The sequence below is a fragment of the Cyprinodon variegatus genome, unplaced genomic scaffold, assembly GCF_000732505.1.
Source record: "Cyprinodon variegatus isolate N-32 unplaced genomic scaffold, C_variegatus-1.0 Scaffold21, whole genome shotgun sequence".
NCBI classification, from domain to species: Eukaryota; Metazoa; Chordata; class Actinopteri; order Cyprinodontiformes; family Cyprinodontidae; genus Cyprinodon; species Cyprinodon variegatus.
In genome coordinates, this window is record NW_015150474.1 from 1,767,387 (window position 1) to 1,775,631 (window position 8,245).

The 8,245-nt window shown below is 37.3% G+C and overlaps 1 protein-coding gene across 3 annotated transcripts in view; it reads right to left on the reverse strand.

Annotated features, from left to right (window-relative positions):
- The window catches only part of LOC107094958 (ALK tyrosine kinase receptor-like), a 506,212-nt gene that overhangs the window by 282,255 nt on the left and 215,712 nt on the right, over positions 1-8,245 (reverse strand). The window lies entirely within an intron of this gene.

An 8,245-nucleotide genomic window follows, 5' to 3' on the forward strand; every position in this document is an offset into this window, starting at 1 on the left:
CCAATCTCGAAATAAACCTGCTTTATTTACTTTTTTAAATGGTAAGGTACTTTGTTGGACAAAGAAAAGTACTGAAGGAAGCTTGCTTCGAAGAGTTGAAAGAGAAAGGCTCTTCTTTCTAAACTATTAAAAAAGGCACCGTCAGAGTCTGGCAGTATTTTCAAGGTTAGAACACAATACCCACATTCATGGCCTTAGTCTTTGATGATGTCCTGGGTTCCAAACTCAACAATTGCAGTAGACACAATTGCCCCTTTGGTTTTCAGCTTATTTTAGTTATTCTGTTACAGCACCACATACAAAATGCATTTTAGTAACTATAAACTTTTCAGACAGGAACACACCAAATCCATTTTTCGTCGGATTCAACAGTAAATCATGTCGGATTAGGTCATGACATTTAACCGTCATTGAAACTCAATTGGGGATGATCACATTGTGCTTGTGTAGATCCAAATGAGATTACCTCCAGGTCTATTTTAGTCAGATTATGCAGCAATTCAGTGGCAATTTGATGGGTCTGACAGGAAGACAGATGCAAATACAAAGTAAAACACATCCGCTTTTGGGGACAATACAAAATAAAATTTGATAATCTCAAGGGAAAAGAGTCAGTTTTGGAGTCGCACATCGCAAATATAGTAGCCTAAGAAGGACAGACTTGTGCAAAATTAATGAATGAAACATTAAAAAAAGACTACTTTACCCATGATAGGAATTCATGAGGACAGATATGTTAGGGTTCTCATTTGTTGTGACTCTGAGTTTTCAGTTTTCTGTTATCAGTTGTTTTTATTTTCCATGATATTCTAGCATTCTTTGGTTACTCTCTGTTGCCCCCTTGTGATTGTTTTCTTTCCCCTTGGATTCCCTTTTGCCAGTTCCACCCACACCTGCTACTCATTCAGCTCGTTAGTCCATCATTTGTTTTGTTCTCCTTAAATACTCCACCTCTGCAGTCACTCAGTGTTGGTTCCTTCTCAATGCTGTACTCATCTACTCAGCTTATCTCCCCGTGGCTCCTCAGGCTCGTTTTTCCCCTGATGTCTCCATGGTTTATGGTTTGTTAAACTTTTTAGTTAGATTTCTGGATTTTTATCTCTGTTTCCTTGTTCTTCAATTAAATCTGTCAGAACTATCTCTGCTTCACTCGGCTCTGCATCTGGGTCCTTATGTAACCTAACCACCCATTGTTGACAAGATGTGGATAAAGTAGTGATCCTCTTAGAGTCTTGCAAAAACAACAAGAGACAGAAAGTGCAGTATTTAATCCTGTCGAAAAAAAAGTAACTTCAGGCAGAGAAAAAAAAAGGTAAAATAGTGATCCTCTTTAAGCCTCACTAAAAACAAAATAACGGGCAGGCAGAGCAGGTAAGCACGCTGTTTCTCTCACCTCTTTATGAAAAAAGTAAGAAAAACTTTGATAAACTTCACAGCTCTCTCTCTGAGAATCATCTTTCTCTGCCTTAGTCAGCATATAAACTGTCTCACAGCGTGTATTGCAGTTTTTATTTTTGTTAGTCATAGATCTTAATATGTTTTTGATATAGGCATATGAACATTCTCTATCTGTTCACTGTGCAGGCTCTTTGAGTGGGGCTTTGCTTTAATGCGCTGTTCTTTTTATTTTTTTTATAACGTTTCATAATCTGTCCAAGGCAAAGGTGGGAAATAGTTACAAATGTTGTGCCACTGAGAGAAATAAAATCTGCGGAGATCTGCCTACCCTGCGGGTAACTGAGCTCCTTATTGAGACACTCTATGCGCAGTCAGCGTGACATGGAAAAAAATCGGATCAGAGATTAAAAAGTCATACATAACCGGTGTGTTCTGGCCTTTAGATGATTTTTAGCCTTGATTGTGACATTTCTAGATTTCTCTAAACATTGTTTTAAAAGAAAGAAATACAAAGACTTTTCTATGGAGGCAAGACATATATAGACCTTGAAGTCAACCCATACCAACCTATCGATTCATTGTAATTTGCTTGTTCATATCTAATGTGCAGGTAGGGCATACAATATTTCTGTATTTAGGAGATACCAGTTCCTTTTTCCTTTCTGAGCTCATTCTTCTCATTTTTTGTCATGACCATCGAGGAAACTTTTCTTTTTACCGCATTTCCATCGACTGTGAGTTGATTAAATTGTTTACAAAAAGATTCTGGACTGGCAAAGCTAAACAGCATCTAACAAAGTATATCTTCATGAATGCTAAAAACCGACTGAAAAACTTACCCACCATCTCATAAACTGATATGATGAATATGTTTATTTTCTGATTACATTGGAATTTCATTCAGCTGTATTTATTTATGTATCTGTTTAAGTTTTTATTGCCCAGATAAATGAGGTAATCTGTCTCTCCTCATGGCGGCTGGAGTCTTCGATCAAACACAAAGAAGAATAGGAGAAGAGGGAGTGACTTTTACAAATGGCAGGTAAGATAAACAGCAAAGAAAATGTCTTAAGCCTATAAAATATTGTCTTCCTGTTGTTTGTGCGGTACAAATCAATAAAATGTTTAATGAGATATTTTTTCCCAAATCTATTCAGTATTGATCAGCTGTGCTCCTACAATATATATATATATATATATATATATATATATATATCCAGGGATGGAAAATTAAAAATATACAATTTTAAATATGATTTTTTCATATTAGCTTATTTTATTTTTTTTTAACAAAGGAGAAACACAGGCTAATAATTCTCTATTATCCATTGCAAATTAACTTGCTAGTCATGTTAATCAAACAAACAATGCTGGATTTACAGGACAAGGATTATCGAGAGGATGTGTCTGAACTGCATGTGACAGTTTGTGATGCCAGATCAGAGGCAATCAAAGTTCGGTGTCAGGTTTGCTATTCACTAAGAACTCCTCTGACCTTATCCCTTTCATCACCTCTTCAGCAGCTCAAATATGGCATGCTAGCAGGGGGTCCACTGAAGTCCCTCACAAGAGAAGCTTTGAAGATTTTAAAGAGAGTCTCAAAAATCCGAACCACCGAAAGCCCATTTGCCTTGCAATATGTTTCAGATCATTAAATCATTTTGAGCTTCCCTTGTTTCAGTCAATAACAATCCACAGGCACCATAGGCTGCCTGCAGCAGTAACTCTGTCAGCAAATTCTCCTAATGTGGCCATTGAATTTCCATCTAAAACGGTTTCTTTATTTTGATTTAGTTCATTTTTACCCTTCAACACTGGTACAGTTATTGGAGAAATCGGAACATGTGAACTTTTGTAGCTTAAACATTAAATACAGGCAGCCATGAGCTAAAATCTGACAGCAAAAAAAAAAAACTGAATAAAAAAGCATCCCTCTGTTAGTTGGCTGGTTGTCTTCCACACAGTAATGTCTGCACATCCACACAGTTGATTAACAGATACGCTGCAAGTGGCTGTCTGACTTTCCTTGGCTGTCAGGGATCTCTTGAGATGTAAAGTGGTGCTTGAACTATTTTCAGTTCTACACCTCGATAAGGGTCCTGAAGGATTCTTCAAATTTGACTCCAGTACCTTCTAGGTGAGGTACATCATGAGTGAGTGGATTGCTTATTTCATTTAAAGAGAATCAACGGACCAACGTCAGATATTAGCAGCTAACAAATGTTGTTATAGAGCTCTGGTTCTTCTTAGTGACAGCCTATATAATGACAGGGGTTGGGTTTATCGAACTGTGCTAGATCAGAAACAACTAAACTGAACTTAACAGAATATTTATTGACAGATAGTCACCCCTCTCCTTAGACAGAATCATCTTAACCTTTCCTATAATAAACTTTAAATTAAATGATTAACCCTGATGGACAATGAACCATTTGGAGAGATCTTCTCAGAAAAAAGACAAAAGCCTGGCATCCAACGCCACATAGGTCACTGCAATTCAGCTGTCAGTGTTTTGAAGTCATTTTAACCAGCTTTGCAAATCTAGACAGATAAACTCCCTTTCTTATTTAAAAAATATTTCCAACTCAGATTGAAAGAAAGACTGTGAAGCCCAATTACTAACTAAATATACTTCAATGTTAAAGGTGCAGTGGAGAATTTTCACAAATTTTTGAAAAGACCGCAGTCTGCACTTTAAAAAAAAAGCACATGCACAACCCTGTACCCGCCATGTGTGTGTGTGAGAGTTTGCACGAGTCCATTTCTCCTCATGCACTCTCTATTTAAAAGCTGCTGTTTGCATCATCATACAAACATACTTTCCAAAAGAAGATTTGCAATTTTTCCATGTCAGACTCACCATATGTAAGTGAAAATGGGGACGATCACATTGGAGGCCTTACTTTAACATATTTCCAGAATGATTGACAATTAGGGGGACCACTTATTTTGATGGTCCACCCAGAAAAAAGAAACATTCTCCACTATACCTTTAAGTATTGCACTTAAAGTTCAGAAATCTTCCATCTCAGTTTCTATTTTTATTCATTCTCTAACAGGTTGTATGCTGTGTTCTGGTCTATTCGTCTTCCCTTCCATTCTAACCAGTTTAAGCATTCTTGCCAAGGAACGCTCCATCCTCCATCACCACAAAGATATTATCAAGTCTACAAGTGAAGTCAGTGAAGATGTGCAGTTTAGATTTATATCCCACTTGGCAATTTTCATATTGACTCCGAAGTTCCAATGAGCTTTGATGCATGTATCTCATCCCTGCACAACCTGTGAAAAACTGCATGAGATGTTTCCGGGCTTTGTTTAACTATTGCTTCCATCTTGAAACTCTTCCAATTAAGAACATACTTTAAAGAAAAGGTTGACAGAATTTGCCACCCTTGCTTGTCTTAAGGTAATTTGCTTGCAGTTGTGTTTGCAACAAATTTTGGATAACAGTCCAAAATGTAATAATTTAGATGATTCAAGAATATACATTTAGAATAAAGTAATATATAACAGCTGCAAATATGATGAAAAATTTCTAGTTTTGTGAGTGAAAAACAAAATGATTTATGGCAGAAGAGCCATAGCAGAAGAACCTAAGATGCTACAATCAAACCCTTAGTAATTGTTTTGAAGGTGCACAAAAAACAAAACTTCAACTAATATAGATAAAGATTTGTTAAATATCCAAGTTAATACCATAAACACCATTATTTTGCCTTTCTACCTATGAAAAGCTTTTTTATCCTACCACTGAGTCTCATTACACAACAACAGCACTACCAGCTGAGTGAGGCAGATGTTCTATTGTGGAGCACGGCAGCTCCTCAAGTGGCCAACATCCATCTGAACGTGCGAGTGTGCTGCAGCTGGCAGCCACAGATGAGCAAGGACAATCCATCAGGACAAGGAAAATCGAAGTGATGAAGACGCCGTATGGGAAGCGTTTTGCTAAAACAGAAGACTACAACGATCTGCCCTGCTGCTGTTCTCTGTGGGAGAAAAACAACACAGTGAGGAAAAAAAGCTTCAAATATCCAATCACTTTGAGGATGTGATATTATTACTGACAAAGACAAGCACAAGAGTTTGCCACAAATTTCAATGGCAAATCAGGGTTACCTTGTAGCCCCTGAAGCTAATGGCTGCTAATGGAAGTGGGGTGAAGGGAGAGAGAACAGGGGCAGCTGGTGGCAATGTCCAGTCAGTCTTTGTTGGCTTTTGTAGCTGCTGACAAATGCCAGCAGACAACAGATGCTGTGGGGAGAGCAAAGATCTATTGCAGCAGCCTGAAGCCATGTTTCCCTTGCCATGTTACTGTGAACCTGCCTTCTTTTTTCAGCCAGAAACCACCAATGATGTTTAGTGTAATACAGTGCAGCTTCAAGTCACTTATACAGAAAGCACAAGCAGCACAACTGAAACTGCTATCAAAGTGATTACACTAAAGAAACCCAACATGCCAATAAACACAGAACACGATGTAATGAACTCCATTTTATAAAGAGCAACTAAAAATATATAGTTGTTCTTGTCTGTGTGATCGTCATTTAATTTACCTCAATGAAGTGTGCCATGATTTGCATTAGCATTTGCCATCATCAGGCTTTTACAGCCCAGATGTGCTCCAGCAACATTACACTCGGCTCACTGATCTCAGAAAAGCTCCCTTTCTAATATGCCAGCATACCAGAGACAAGAGGTCAACATGGTCATTGAACGTAAAAAGACAAAAGGAAAGTGGCAGACTAGGACCATTCTTGCATAATTTATTCAAAGACACTCTTCTACAGCTGACTAACCCCACTAAGTCCCACTTAAAGTGTAACTACAAGCTGCTGTAGTAACATAAGAGAGTGACAGTCCAAGCAGACAGTTTGCCGTCCGAGGGTCTATCAGGGAAGCCAATTAAAGCCTGTGAATAGCATGGATGGGGCAACATCAGGGTATATACAGTATGCACCCACTGGCTTTTTCAGATGTGAATCCAGTTTTCACCTTTCTGTCATCCTGCTTTAATCGTTGTAATCTTTTCATCACAATTGAAACTCTGAAAACTGCTCCCGGATATTGTAAAATTTGCCTAATAACTAAAAAATACCCTTATGATGGCAGTATTAAATTAGGTTAAAAAAAAAAGGATTTTCCACATACTTATATCTGTTTGCCCTCAGTAAAATACTTTAAAGGTATTTTTTTATCATTAGAAAAGTCAACAGTGGCTTAAAAAAACTTGTACCTAACTTAAAGATTAATTATTTCCTTACTAACTAGCCATCTTACAGGACTTAGATCAAACCTTTCTTAATATCTTACACCGTAATGCTTTTTCAAATGGATATTGTAATTAAAGAAAATTGTTAACACCGTCCAAAATGTAATTGTCTCCCTTGTTAAATGAATTTCATCATTAACTACATTTTTTGCTTTTTACAAGTCTCACCCAAACCTGTGTACTACATTTCCTAAATAATAAGGATACTGCTTAAATAGAGCCTCATTGGACATCATGAACATGAAGTAGGCTAAAAGATCCAAAACTCAAAATGTCAGTTATTTCTTAAAAATCCAAGAACTCAAGAGAAACACAGACATTGTCCAGTCAGTTAAGAGTAACAAATGGCATTGACAGACATTACCCATATAGGAAGAAAACATGGTACTAAGGTAAGGGGAAAGGCCTGGAGATTACTCAAATAAGCATCAGTGAGTCATCAGGAGCGATGTCTCATAAAACTTTCTCAATAAAGCCTGACAATGCTAGATTCTGAGTCGGCTTGGGCACAACATACTCATCTGCCATTACTGCCTTTCAATAAAAGAACACCTTGCTTGCATAATGTCACTAATGCATGATATTTTCAACCAGTCAGTGTTACCAGGCACATAAGCAGACCGTGCAGTCGATTACAGAGTTCAAAGTAGAAAACTATCAGGAGATCAAAAATGTATTTGAAAATAAAAGGGAAATATTTTAGCCTACTAGCAAGGAACCAGTTAGGGCATGATTGGAGCTGTTCTGTGGAAGAGCTGAGGTCAACTTAAGATATTCAAGTAAATTTATCCCAAAAAATTGGTAATCTTTTGAGTGCACTACTTTTCTATCCACTAGACATTCTGACACTTCTGCAAAATAGCATAAACCATATATAGTGCTCTATTGAGGCCATGGAAAGAGCCTGTCACTACTAAATGCAACCAGGCTAAGAATAATGGGTCAATCACCATAGAAACCTAGTCACACTCAGAGCAAGCCAGCTTTATGAAATCCACATGACAACAAATTACGCCAGACTGAGCCAACTTAGCCTAGCTTACAGTTGTATGAGACAACCAGTAGGAGTAACCCAAAATAACAAAAGCTGTTGTGTTGTAAAGAGAAAAAGAGAATCTTCCTTCATGAGGAAGGCCCTGACACATCTGCACTGTTACATAGTGGTGATCCATTTTAATAACAGCTGGTTTGTATGCATGTTGATGGCCTACCGTTATTAATCAAGTTTAATTACAAAAGAGGGAGAAAAAAGCAGCATCCATTGTACTTTTGTTACTATTGGAGAATTGAAAAATAATTTAACAAGATTAGTTAATTTGGCTAAAATAATGTATGTGTGTGTTAAACCCAAATAATACCTGCCTGTTAAGTGTTAAGGCTTATGTTTTCCCAAGCAGTTTAACTAATATGGACTAGATTTTGAAATGAAATGAGAGCACAGACAGAGCGGATTATTCTTGTCACTGTGCATTTGGGTTGTCCTTGATCTAAGAAGACTATGTTATAATTTTATGTGGCTTGAGCCAGTGAATTCTCCTCATGTAGAAACATGTACTGTATGATAAAATAATT